The sequence below is a fragment of the Eubalaena glacialis genome, chromosome 1, assembly GCF_028564815.1.
Source record: "Eubalaena glacialis isolate mEubGla1 chromosome 1, mEubGla1.1.hap2.+ XY, whole genome shotgun sequence".
Lineage (NCBI taxonomy): Eukaryota > Metazoa > Chordata > Mammalia > Artiodactyla > Balaenidae > Eubalaena > Eubalaena glacialis.
In genome coordinates this window covers 17,278,402-17,291,979 of record NC_083716.1, presented here as the reverse complement: position 1 = coordinate 17,291,979, position 13,578 = coordinate 17,278,402, and the positions used below count along the sequence as shown (strand labels likewise).

Below are 13,578 nucleotides of genomic sequence, written 5' to 3'. Positions count from 1 at the left end.
TCAGAAGAAGGCTCTGGGACGTGCTGTTGCAATGCCTTGGGGCGGGGGCGGGTGGAGGGGGCTTTCCCCCTCTCCCTTTTTATGTTATTTAGTGTACAAATCCATTAGCATTACTTTTTCTTGAGCATCCAAGATGCTACAGCCTATCACTCGAGTCATTCACATGGCATTTCAGCCTTTCTTTGGAAGACAATTGTGTCTTCAGTCAAAGACCTCTTGACATGAGAAAATGGGAACCCTGGATGGAATAATGCAGCCAAGTGCTTGCTGTACACCTGCAGAACGCGACTCTGTGTGCCATTACGTCCCAAATTGTTGTGCTGAAAGATTTCTCTTGGTTACATCTCTTTATGCCCCAGCATTTAACCTTGGGCCTCAGCAGAATCAGTCCCCTCTACTCATCTTACCACAGCGGTTCTTTCCCAAGCAGCCTTCATTTTGTGTAATTATGTTGGGGCGGTCAGCATCATGTACATGTTTCCTTAGCGGCCGGGCAGGATGAGACAGCTGCCTCTGATTCTCTTCACTCTGGGAACATGATTTAGGTCATTTACTGATGCTAATATTTTTGGTTTCTTCAGAGACTGCATCCCCCTAATGAAAGGGAGAGGTTTCAAATGAAAGGTTTTTAAGTACCTAAAAACCTAGCAAACAAGAAGGCATTACAATTGACCACAGGTCATGATCTTATCCCAGAGGGCCCGTGAGGGTAGAAGTGACACAGACAGGTTAGAAAAAGTTGAAGGTGCCGACATGGCGATGATGCCTTGCTGGTTCTCAGCCTGTGAGGGTAGGTTTAAAACATTTTTTTTTTTTAAATTATGGAAAATCTCAAACATATACAAGAAGAGATGGAACACTGCTGGTGGGAATGTAAAATGATGCGGCTGCTTTAGGAAACAGTTTGCAATTTTTTAAACAGTTAGACAAAGTTAGCATATGACCCAGCAATTCCACTCCTAGGTGTATACCCAAGAGACATGAAAGCATATGTCCACACAAAAACTTGTACACGAACGTTCATAGCAGCAGTATTCACAATAACCCCAAAGTGGAAATAACCTAAATGCCCATCAACTTATGAGTAGATAAGTAAACGGTGGTTTGTCCATACAAGGGAATGCTATTCAGCCATGAAAAGAAATGAGGTAGTGATACATGCTACAACGTGGATAAGCCAGTCACAAAGGACATCATATTGTAGGATCCCATTTATACGAAATGTCCAGAACAGGCAAATCTAGAGAGGCAGGAAGTAGATTAGTGGTTGCCCAGGGCTAAGGGTGGGAATAGGGTGGAATTGGGAACTTATGACTAGGGGTTTAAGGTTTCTTTATGGGCTAGTGAAAATATTTTAAGATTGACTGTGGTGTTGGAGGTACAATTCTGAATATACAAAAGCCATTGAATTGTACACTTTAAATGGATGAATTGTATAGTACATAAATTATACTTCAATAGAGCTTTTTAAAAAGAAAAAGAAAAGGTAGAATAGTATAGTGAAGTATGGGTACCACCTCCCAACTTCAACAGTTACCAACTTAGAACCAATCTTGTGTCATCCTGCATTTTCACCCTTTGTCTCTCAGACATTAACATCATTTCATCTGTATTTCAGTATGTACCTCTAATGGGTAAAAGCACTTAAAGATATATAACAGCAAAATCATCATCACATCTGAAAATTTAACAGTTAAGTTCTTAATGTCATCAAATATCCAGTATTCAGATTTCTACTTTTCTTATATTTTTTACAGTTGTTTGTTTGAATCATGATTCAAGTTAAGTCTACTTATTGCAAATGATTGAAATGTTTTTGAGTGTTTTTAATCTATAATCTCTCCCTTTCTCCCTCCTTCTCTCTCTCTCTCTCTCGCTTTCCCCTTGAAAGTCATCTATGTAAGAAATCCAAGTCATTTGTCCCACAGAGTTTCCCACAGTCTGGACTTTTGTCGATTGCATCCCTGTGGTGTAGTTTAATGTGTTCCTCTGTCCTCTGTGCTACTTGTGAATTGATAGCTCCATCTGGGGCCTTGATCACATTCCTAGGGGTGTTGTGTTCTTCCACCAGGAGGCACTGGATGTCCGCTGTCTCTGTGATTTAGCAGCTCTCAATCACCAGGGCTTGGATCCATCAATTCATTAGTGGAGACAGGAATTAAAAAAAAAAAAAACATAGATGGATTCCCTCCCCATGTACTAAGTGAAGTCGTGCTTTCTAAAATCTCACTCTGCCCTGACTACTGATCTAGTGCTTTTCACACCAAGGTAGAGTCAGGAGCATGGATGTGCCTATGTTGGCTGCATGATCATGAACGCCATCAAGGAAGCATCTGTATCCTATTCATCTTTGCATTTTGTTTCTCTAATTTGCTAGATCTGTGATTTGGAGCAAGTTACTTAGTTTCTCTAACCTCAGTTGTCTTATCTGTAAAATGGGGCTGGCCCTAGGCCCTACTTTCAAGGGCTGTATCGAGGAGCGAAGAGCTATTGCAGGCATAGCTTTTAGCTACCTTTGCTGTGATCCCTAGGCTTAGTGCATTGCTGGACACTCACCAAGTACTTGTTGAATCACTGATGAGTTAATGAAATGGGATGTAATATTAAGTAATTGACAAATATAGTAAGTAAGATGAGTGTGAAAAGATAACAGGGCAACGTGGTGTAGTGAAAGGACTTTGGATCGTGAGCTAGAGGACTCAAAGATGCTAGATTCAACATTTGAACAGTGGGTCTCAACTGGGGTGATTGTGTTTCTCCCACCCAAGGGGACATTTGGTGTTGTCTGGAGACATTTTAGCTGTCACAACTGAGGGAGGTGCTACTGGCATCTAGTGGTTGGAGGGATGCTGCTAAAAATCCTACAATGTACAGGACAATCCTCTCTGCACTCTCCCCTCCCCCAATTAAGAATTATATATAGCCCAAAATGTCAGTAGTCCTGAGGTTCGTGAACCCTGTTCTAGAACCTTCCTACTCAAAGTATGGCTCACAGACCAGCAGCATCAGCATCACTCGGGAGCTTGTCAGAAATGCTGAATCCTGGGCCCTAGCCCAGACCTCCTGAATCAGAATCTGCATTTTAGCAAGATTGCCACAATGTGATGTGTATGCTCACTAAATCTGGAGCAGCAGTGTTCTAGAATGGTGCTTCTCAGTCTTGGATACCTGTCAGAATCGCCTGGAGGTAGTGGTGGTGGTGAAAATCCCAATGGCCAGGCCAATCCCAATACCGATTAAATCAGAACCTCTGCGGGGTGGAACCCAGGCACTGGTATTTTAAAAAAAATTCTCCTTATTCATTCCAGTATGCAGCCAAGGTTGAGAATTACTGATCTAGGAGCTCATAGGCTGATGGCGTAGAGGGAATTGTCAGTAGATTAAAGTGATAGGTCATTCTGAAAGAACAGAGCCCTGGTGGAAGAAATGAAGCCATCAGTGGGGACCAGTTTGTTGGGAGCTGTGGGAGCCCAGAGGCCCCACTAAGACAGGTGTGACCTTGAGCAAGTCATTCCCCACCCACCCCCATCTCCAGGGTTGTGCCAGTTTCTTTGTCTATTAAGAGAAGATCTTCAAGCTGGTCCATAGCATGGCTTAATGAGGGTTTGGTGAATGAAGGATCAAATGAATGACTGATCTTATACTAAGTAAAACAAGTGCTATAGAGAGCAGATGCTCCAGGGGTCCAGGAGCAGGACTCACTCATCAGTGATAGTTTCGCGAAGGAAATAGGATTTTAGTGGGGCTCTGGGGCAAGCCCTCCAGCGCGGGAAGAACGTACATCTCTTTCCTTTTGTTCCTGTTGGGAAGAGAGCCTCCTTGGGCTCAGTGCCTCCAAGGAGAAGCATTAGTCCCAAACATCTCCCACCCTGCTTTGTAATTAACGCAGGTCCCTATTTCAGCAGAGCTGTGAATCATTAACAGCCATTTTTAGAGGTCAGCAGGTAAGGGTTTCTTACCCCCCCCCTCACAGGGTTGGAGGAAAAAAGGTTCCCCAATTTTCCACAGCCCCTGCCTCCTGGTGCTGCATAAGGAGAAGGAGCCCAGTTCCTTGGTACCCCCTGTACATTAAAGCTCTTCACTGCTAAAAACAGATGATGGTTTTAAATGCTGGCTAAAGGGTTAGAAATGGATTTAACCTCATCAAACGCTTCCATATCTGATTTACCTTTGGAGCTTCGGATCACGGGCAACGTGAAAGGGTTCCATGTGTAGACCAGTTTTGAATGCGTTTTTCTCCCTCAGAATTTTGCCTGTCATGCCGGGTCAAGGAGCAGGATGGGGATGTGGTTGGGTGCTTGGTGATGAATGGCCCTCTTCCTGGTACTTGGGGAGCTAGAGAGATGGAAAATGTGCCCTCACGAGGCCTAGTGGGGATTTTTGCCAGCTTTCCTGGGAAAGCTATACTCTGGCAATAAACTGAGTTGAAAGAAGACATTTTCTTTTATTGGAGGCCAGCATCTGAAACTCCTTATATTTAGGGAATTTTCCACTCTATGAGTCTTGGAGGGGAGCAGAAGTGGGAAAGGGCAGTGCCCACTTCCTCAGTCCTCTTGGCAGCTAAGTATTGAGCACGTGACCTGGTTTTAGTCAATCAGACTCACCCGTCTGGGGAAACCCATTGGAAACTGTAGGATGCGGTGGCTAAGTCACAGCCACTTCCTCCCTTCCTCTCCCTCTACCGGGAAACCACCTTCCCCTCCAGCTACCACCTGGCTCAGAGCTGGCTCTGTCTCAGGGGACCCAAGTCTGGCATAGGCCACAGAGACACAAAGATCCTAAGATGAGGCAGACAGAGCTGGGACTAGGCCCTTGCTCACCCTCTTAGGACGTTTGACTTTTATCCTTCAAGCCGTAGGAAGCCATTAGAATGTTTTTAAGCGGGAGGGGTTTGTGAGTGCAGGTGGGAGATTTTGCCATCAAATCTGAATTTTAAGAACATTTCTGTTGGAGAGTGGATGCGTGGAGCAGGAAAGCCAGGGCAGTCATCTCAGTGAGCAGTGAGGTTGCCTGGACCAGGGTGGTGGCCCCTGCATCTCCCAGGTGCCTTTCTTCCACAACCTCCTCCAGACTCTTCCTTCAAACCTCCAGGTCTCCCTGCTGCCCCTGGGCATGCTTGTCTATCAGTGATGGATGCCCTAACCCAGAGGATGGGCCCTGGGAGGAGATTTGAGCCCTTGACCAGGTGGTGGGGGAGATTTTTGAAGATGGGGCCCACTTTGTCTTGGTAATGCAGACACAAACAAAAAGAACACCTGGCAAAATATTAGACTCTCAGAATCCTAAGATCTCCTAACTGCACGAGCTTTGAGTGTCTCTGAGCCAAGATGCCCAGGTGAGATCTTAGATGCCTAAGATCTCCCCTAACTGCACGGGCTTTGAGTGTGTCTGAGCCGAGATGCCCAGGTGAGGCTGGGCTCTCCCATGCCGCACCCCAATAATCAGTTGTGGAGTGTGAACGTGTTTGGCAACAGGAGCCCAACTTTCTCCCCAGACCATCCATCTCCTTTTAGGGAAATTCACATGGATTTTCTCCTTGCTTTTCTACTCTTCTGTGCCGTCCCCACTGTATAGCACTAACCCTTACATGGCTGCATGTATAGGTCTGGGGGCTGAGTCCTTTTGCTGATGGGACTGAGCCCAGGATTCATCTCACTCTGGGGTCCCCAGGCCATGGGATAGAGGGAAGCAAGCTCCGGCGCTGAGGGAGAATTGCCCATAGTCCTACTGCCTGGCCAAGGGATATCAAGGGGCACTGTAATCACCTTCCAAATGGCCCCTCCTGAGGTGCTAAACCTCCCCTTCTCTCAGGAGAAAGTGCTGACCAGAGTGAATCTGAAACAGAGGGGAGGGTGACTGGAGATGACCTTGGGCTGAAGATCCCCATAGGAAGCCATCAGCCCGTCAAATCACCTTCCTCTTTGGCTCAGGCTTTGATCTCTCCCGAAATCCAGGTCAAAGTCAGGCCTTGGGCATCTTTCCCGGAAAGCTGTGGCTGAGGCACCTTTGCCCACCATCCCCTAGGCCTCTGGACAGCATTGGGGACCCCTGGGTCCCCCCGCTCCTGCAGCGTGGCGGGGAGCTGCCCGCTGGCACATGGGCCGAGCAATTAAGAAACTGCATTTTTCTCCTCCTGGCTTCCCTAATTGTTATTTTTGTCCCTGCTTTCAAACCATCCTGGGTTTTCATTTCATCTTGCCCCAGCCCAGTGCGCCCGGCAGAAAAAGCCAGCTCGCTCAGCGGGGGGCAATTTTCCCAGCGTGTCCGGCGACAATTCCAGCACGACTGCTTTGTACATATAATTATAAAACCAGGGGCCACCAAAGTGCACCTATAGAGCAGAGTCTTGACTGTTCTTGGTTCTGTTTTAATTATTAAGCCTTAAAGCAAAAACGAGGTTTCAAAGAAAACTTTCTGTTCAGTCCTCAGTAGAGTTAAAGGAGGAACATTTTAAGCTGATGAGCTGACACTTGTAGAAGCAAATATATTAAATAAATCATGATTCGTTTTGGGGGCAAAGTCTGACTTACATCAACTCTGGAAAAAATGGATCTTAATGAGTGACAGTTGGGTGTTTTCTGTCACTTCCTGAGGTAATGGCCGCAAGCTGACTTTGCTCAGTGGGTGTCTCATGCTTCTGAACAAAAGTTTTTTGGAGTGAGATAGACAAGGTAGAAATCCCAAGGTGACTGAGAGGAATGTCTAATGAGTGGAAAGACATATTTACTGGCAGTCTGTATGTAAGCCGTGACAGTTGACAGGACTTGATTGTAACAAATATAGTTGATGAAGAAAAGGCTGACAGACCGAGAGAGGGGGCCGTGGTGAGGGGAGAGAGAGTCAAAAGCCCTGCCTCTGCTGAGCCCTGTTAATGGTAAGTTGGATACAAAGCTCAGAGTCATGAAAGGGAGCCGGGATCTTGCACTGATGTCTAAACACAGAAATGTGTTGAGCTTGCAGGAGGCGGTAATAGGTTCGGATGTGTTGACCTTTTTTGCCCATAACTTTAGAAGCTGATGTTTCTGGTAGCATCTGAGGCCAGAAGATGATCCCAGCTCTAGGGAAGTGTGTTAAGTTCTGTGACTTTGGGGCCCAGTGTACCCACGTCTCGGGCATAGGTGGGGCTTGGGGGCATAATTTATGGATGCCTCACCTGGGCAGCTACCGTGACCAAGAGCCACTGGGCTCTGGCCATTCCGCCCCAGTGGGCACCAGTGAGGCTCCCATGGGGGTGGGAGGGAGCTTGAGCCATAAAACATTCTGCAGTTGTCCTTTTTGTGTGCCCCTTACCCCCTTCATTCTTCTGTTCCCACCCCCCCCACCCCCCCCTCCCCCGCTACTCAATTTCTCCTCTGCACCGCACCTCTGCCCTCTCCCCAGCACAAAAGGAGTGATTGGCCTGGAAAAGGCAGATCCGACTGGCATATTAAATGATGACACTTTGTAACTGACTGGTCAGGGCTTCAACAATCGGCTTGCCGATGAGCTCTGCACTTCTTCCCCCAGGCAAATGTCACACTGAAACTAAACAGGATCTTTTTTCATCCTACATGCTGTTTTCTATGCCACATATTATTTTATAGTTGAAAATAGGCTAACTCTTTATTTTATTTTTTTTTTTTTAAACATCTTTATTGAAGTATAATTGCTTTACAATGGTGTGCTAGCTTCTGCTTTACAACAAAGTGAATCAGTTACACATATACATATGTTGCCATATCTCTTCCCTCTTGCATCTCCCTCCCTCCCACCCTCCCTATCCCACCCCTCTAGCTGGTCACAAAGCACCGAGCTGATCTCCCTGTGCTATGCGGCTGCTTCCCACTAGTTATCTATTTTACATTTGGTAGTGTATATATGTCCATGACACTCTCTCACCCTGTCACATCTCACCCCTCCCCCTCCCCATATCCTCAAGTCCATTCTCTAGTAGGTCTGTGTCTTTATTCCCATCTTGCCACTAGGTTCTTCATGACCTCTTTTTTTTTTTTTTTTTTTCCCTTAGATTCCATATATATGTGTTAGCATACTGTATTTGTTTTTCTCTTTCTGACTTACTTCACTCTGTATGACCAACTCTAACTCCATCCACCTCATTACAAACACCTCCATTTCATTTCTTTTTATGGCTGAGTAATATTCCATTGTATATATGTGCCACAACTTCTTTATCCATTCATCCGATGATGGACACCTAGGTTGCTTCCATGTCCTGGCTATTGTAAACAGAGCTGCAATGAATATTTTGGTACATGACTCTTTCTGAATTATTGTTTTCTCAGGGTATATGCCCAGTAGTGGGATTGCTGGGTCATATGGTAGTTCTATTTTTAGTTTTTTAAGGAACCTCCATACTGTTCTCCATAGTGGCTGTATCAATTTACATTCCCACCAACAGTGCAAGAGTGTTCCCTTTTCTCCACACCCTCTCCAGCATTTATTGTTTCTAGATTTTTTGATGATGGCCATTCTGACCGGTGTGAGATGATACCTCATTGTAGTTTTGATTTGCATTTCTCTAATGATTAATGATGTTGAGCATTCTTTCATGTGTCTGTTGGCAATCTGTATCTCTTCTTTGGAGAAATGTCTATTTAGGTCTTCTGCCCATTTTTGGATTGGGTTGTTTGTTTTTTTGTTATTGAGCTGCATGAGCTGCTTGTAAATCTTGGAGATTAATCCTTTGTCTGTTGCTTCATTTGCAAATATTTTCTCCCATTCTGAGGGTTGTCTTTTGGTCTTGTTTATGGTTTCCTTTGCTGTGCAAAAGCTTTTAAGTTTCATTAGGTCCCATTTGTTTATTTGTGTTTTTATTTCCATTTCTCTAGGACCTGGGTCAAAAAGGATCTTGCTGTGACTTATGTCATACAGTGTTCTGCCTATGTTTTCCTCTAAGAGTTTGATAGTGTCTGGCCTTACAATTAGGTCTTTAATCCATTTTGAGCTTATTTTTGTGTATGGTGTTAGGGAGTGTTCTAATTTCATACTTTTACATGTACCTGTCCAATTTTCCCAGCACCACTTATTGAAGAGGCTGTCTTTTCTCCACTGTATATGCTTGCCTCCTTTATCAAAGATAAGGTGACCATATGTGCGTGGGCTTATCTCTGGGCTTTCTTAGGCTAACTCTTTAAAATGCACAGAGCCTGCTGTACTTTTATCGTAGGCTCACTTTGGAGGAGAGGCTGGCTGGGGAGGGGCGGGGGGTAGTGGGAAGAGTATGTTGAGTGGGGATGAGGGTTTGGCCAACATCTTGACCTTGACCTTCTTATTGGATGAATAAGTGAAGGTAAAAATTTGAAAATTTTAAAGATTGCAAAGTGGATGGAGGTGATTAGAGCAAAAGAGACTAAAAAGCCATGAACTTCCTATATCAAGACAGGAAGTTGATTTGTCGTGATCATCATTTTTCTTGTTTTAATTGAGATTGCTTATTTCTGTGTTGATTTTATGTCTGCACTGTGATTTGGAAAATAGAATCCATGCCTGTGGATTCCTCAGATCCAAGTAAAGTGTCAGTTCCCTGACTTATATTGCCCCAGTTAAATGGAAAACTCTTTCTAATAATTTTGGCTAACATGACCCACTTTCTCTAGGTTGGTTCTTGTTAACTTGATTCACTGCCTTGGGAGGAGAGCTTGGGTAAGACCAGGCTAAATGGAGTCCTTCCCAGGCCATGAGATGGGGCCTGGCTCAGTGTCAGGGATACGCATTGACTTCAGCTCAGTGGGTTAGGACTTCCCATATGGACCAACAGCTCCTGAAAATGTCCTCAACGTGGCCCAGTCATGAGAGATGGGGAATTATGACTCATCCAGAAGCTAGGACTTCTGATTAATTGGATAGCAACTTTTAGAATAAGATTTGGGGAATGGGAGGAGGTGGAGGATTGAGGGGAGAAAGCCTTGTAGCTCAAGAAAGAGGATTTGATTTGAGATGGTTTCAGATGAGCAGTTATTTGGGGGAGAGAGGAGACACAACTGTCCCTCCCCTTTACTCCAGAGGCATAGGTTTATCATTATTTTTACATTTTCTTGAGCAAGTTGGTTTCTCTTTCTGAGCTTCAGCACCCTCCTCTGTAGAATAAAGTCAGTCTAGATAAACTTGGATGTCTTCTCCTACCCCCAATCTTTTGAATTTCATGACCTACCAAAGCAGGTTTCAGGGTCTTCTGCCAGAAGGACTTTTTACTTCCATTAATAACATCCTCATGGCCAGCTAATCAGCCTGGGGCTCCAAAGCCATGAGGTCAGACTCAAAATAATTTAGGGATGAGCACACCCCACAATATCCACCCGAAGCTGAGACCACCTGGTGTTGGCTCCCCACAGCTAACGGCCACCCCTAGATGTGCTTCCAACGCTGATGGCTGGTGCGGGGCAGGCCTGCGAGGCTCCTGGTGAGAAGGACTGGAAGGGGGGGCCGTCTCCAGGAATGCGCGTGGCCCACTTTTCTCCTGTAGAGGATACGGCAACCATATTCACCTAAGAGACAGAGGGGAGGGTCAGTGCACCTGTATTTAGTCCTACCTTTCCTAAAACAGGAAAGGGAAAACTTTTCTCAAGTCTCCTCTGGCTCAGTGATTTTTCTCTTCCCTCCCAGAACTGTTTTCATATGCAGATCCCACCTTCCAAATCCACCACTCAGTAGCCCCAATGCTGGAGTAGAGCAGTGCCAGTCGGCAGCGAGGGGCTCAGGTTCTGGCCTCTCTTCAGCTGATAATTAGCCGTGCAGGGAGGTCTCAGAGATTTCTGTGAGTCTCAGCTTTATCTTGAGTAAAATGAGGGAAATGGACAAAACCAGTACTTCTTTACTTTTAATAATAACTTTTAAAAAGTGACTTTCCACCCTCAAATAGAACCCTCTCTAGAACTCCTATATATATATATATGAATGACAAAATTGTAGGGTTCTGATTGAAGTGGAGGAGGGCCCTGTCAAGCTCTCTGGACACCCTCAACTGCTCTGAGGTGTCCCTCCAGGGCCCCCCAGCTCATGGGGAGGGGGACACGATGTGTCTGGATGGCAGCCAAGACCCCTCGGGCCCACCCCTTGGTCACACCTGATTCCCCCTCACCATCTGCCCTAACTCATTCTGGGGCGAGGAAGGCCCCCCTGATGGAGCTCAGGTGATTAGCAGGCAGACCGCGTTTTCCCAGTCTGTTGAGAAGTCTGCAAGGGGCCGCAGCGCGGACGGATTTTTCTCTTTACTTGGTTGTTGGCTGAGGAAGAAACCAGATTTCTGCTTTAATCCCAGATCAGCACGTTCTAGCCATTCGGGCTGTATGAGATTGCACCCCTGTCCCTGCACCCCACGTGTGGAGAAGGGCCAGCACCTGCTGGGATTAACCCTTCGCTCGCCATGCCTTTGTCTTCTCCAGGGAGAGCAGGCCTCAGAGGCCTCAGAGGTCTGCACCCGGGGCCTCAGGTCTTCTGAAAACCCTCCACGTTGGGGAACAGCATCCCTCGATCTGGAAAGCAGAGGTGTTGCCTCCAGCACAACTCGTCCAGGGGCGGTGTGGAGGGAATGCCGGAAGTCGAAGGAATTCTGGACAGAGGTGCCCTCCTCTATGCAAACAATCTGAATTCACTTCGGAAGCGTCGGTGGCTGTGAATATGGGAGCAAGGCAGCTCTGAAACGTGAGGCTTCGTGCGGCTCCTTGCACCGGAGCGAGAGTGACACTGGCATGTGACTTTAATTATAACGCTAAGAGCTCAGCCATACTGAATACTTAACTATGAGCCATGCCCTGTGCCAAGTGACTTAGGAGGTTTATCTCACTTAATACTCACTGCAACCCTATGAGATGCATCTCTTATCATCCTTGATTTGTAGATGAGGAAACTTAAGACCCAAGAAGTCCAAGAAAATTGTCCACGATCACACAAATACTAAAGGATGGAGCCAGAACTCCACCCTGGGCTTCTGCAACTCCCTGGTAATCCCATTCACTGTTCTTTCTCAACTGCTATGTGCCTTTGGCCCAAACACAAGCCAAGAAGATGGATTCTAACGGATTCCTGTCCTGCTCAGACGTTTGCTAGCTGTGCCACTCTGGCACAACAGTTCCTGCCTTATGGGGTTGTTCCAAGGACATGTGATACACGGAGAGTGCCTGTGCAGTGTTCACCAGCCATCCCATAATAACAGTGCTGGCCACTGGGCTGCTGACTGTGCATCAGTCCTGTCCCAGCTGTTCCACGTACATCATTTCATCCAAAGCTCACAATGGTTCTATGAGTTACTCATTTTTATCGCCTTTTTCTTGATGAGAAAGATAAAGCACAGAGAGGTTAGGGAATTTACCTGAGATCGCATGGCTAACAGCAGAAACAGATATGAAGTTGGGCAGTCTGACTGCAGGGCCTGCCTCCAACTTGTGTTCTCCTTTCACATTAGGTAATTAGTTCAACACGCATTTATGGAATATTTGTTATGTGCCTAGCACTGTCTTGGGCACGGAGGCTAAAATGGTGAGCAAAAAAATCAGACGTGGTTTCTACTCTTTTAGAACTTAATATTCCAGATGGGAAACAGCTCGTAATTAAATTATATAAATATATAACAAATGTAGAATTGCAACCATAGGAAGAGTTACAGAAGAGAAGAGAATGGTGCTCTAAGACTTGACCCGGTTGGGGAGGGCAAGGAGGACTTCCTGGAGGAAGTGACAATTCATCTGAGATCTAAGGGGTGAGTTGGAGTGAGATAAGTAGTGGGCAGTGTCAATGGTGGGGATGGGGTGTGTAAAAGCATTCCATGCAGAGGGAACAGCATGTGCGAAGGCTTCTGGCAGGAGGAAGCATGGGAATGTGTGTGGAGCATGGTGGAAGGCTACGTAATTTGCAAGGCCCAGTGCAAAATAAAAATGTGGATCCCTTGTTAAAAAATTAAGAATTTCAAAATCCTGAGAACAGGAACCTTCTGCATGTGGGGCCCGATGTGGCTGCAGACATCACAGGCCCATGAAACCAGTCTTGGCTGGAGACAGAAGGCTGGGGAGGTAAGTCAAGGCAGATCATAAAGCCCTCAAGGCCAAGTTCAGGATTTTGTCTTGCTGGATCTGTTTCTACAGGGTCACTCTGCTGGGTAGAGAAACATTTGGAGGGGAGCCAGATGGGTGGCTCTTAGCAAGGGGTAAGGGGCCAGGCAACGTGGGGAGGCCTGAAGGCTTCAGGGCTGAGGCGGTTTCCCCCCTCCCCAGACCTGGCCTGGTTTCTCCTCTGAGGGAAAGGGAGAGTGACGCCCACCCCCTTGATGACCAGAACGAGTGGGCAGAAATCTGAGCCTCGGAGCCTTTTCATGGTCAATTGCACGGGCCTCTTACAAAGGCTCCGCGACTTTCCCCCTGACCTCCCAGAGGCTGGTGGATGAACGTGACTTCCTCCAGTGTCCAAAGCCAGGGGGTGGGGGCCGGTTGTGTGTGGGAGTTTTTGAAGAGCTTTTTAAAAGGGGGACCCCAGACCTGAGGACAATGAGAGCTGAATCCCCGAGACTTCTGCCTTTGTGTTCAAGTCAATTCGAAATGGCTGCCCTGTGTATGTATGTATGTGTGTGTGTGTGTGTGTATATATATA

General features: G+C 46.4%; 1 long non-coding RNA gene across 1 annotated transcript in view; it reads left to right on the top strand.

Annotated features, from left to right (window-relative positions):
• The window catches only part of LOC133093437 (uncharacterized), a 51,641-nt gene that overhangs the window by 37,326 nt on the left and 737 nt on the right, over nucleotides 1–13,578 (top strand). The gene's annotated exons all lie outside the window — the stretch shown is intronic.